The following is a 414-nucleotide window of genomic DNA, read 5'->3' as shown; positions in this document are numbered from 1 at the left end:
AATAGTTGTGATGTCCATCCATCCATCCATCCATTATCCATCCCTATAGGGTAACAGGGGACTGAAGCCAATCCCAGCTGACAATGGGCGAGGGTGGGGTACACCTTGGACAAGTTGCCAGTCCATCACAGTGTAGTTGTGACGTCTCATCATAAATAGGAGGCCACTTCCATGTCTTGCTACAATAGTTTTCACATCTGTGAACCAAACGATAATGCATGCACTTCTGACCACAAACGAGAGCAGAGTGGCGCAGCGGAAGCGTGCTGGGCCCATAACCCAGAGGTCGATGGATCGAAACCATCCTCTGCTAATCTCTGTCCCACCTAGAAATCTCCTCAGAGTGAAACATCACAACACTGCTAATCTCTGTCCCACCTAGAAATCTCAACAGAGGGAAACATCACAACATGT

At 48.3% G+C, this 414-nt stretch overlaps 1 non-coding gene across 1 annotated transcript; it reads left to right on the top strand.

Annotated features, from left to right (window-relative positions):
* The first annotated feature begins 241 nt into the window (after window positions 1–241).
* Window positions 242–313, top strand: trnam-cau (transfer RNA methionine (anticodon CAU)). The gene has a single exon. It is a non-coding gene; the product is annotated as a tRNA-Met (tRNA).
* Window positions 314–414: the final 101 nt, after the last annotated feature.

Source organism: Seriola lalandi, unplaced genomic scaffold, assembly GCF_002814215.2.
Source record: "Seriola lalandi dorsalis isolate HSWRI2012SDOR001 ecotype SW California unplaced genomic scaffold, Sedor1 jcf7180001971707, whole genome shotgun sequence".
Classification (NCBI taxonomy): Eukaryota; Metazoa; Chordata; class Actinopteri; order Carangiformes; family Carangidae; genus Seriola; species Seriola lalandi.
This window is presented reverse-complemented; position numbering and strand designations above follow the sequence as displayed.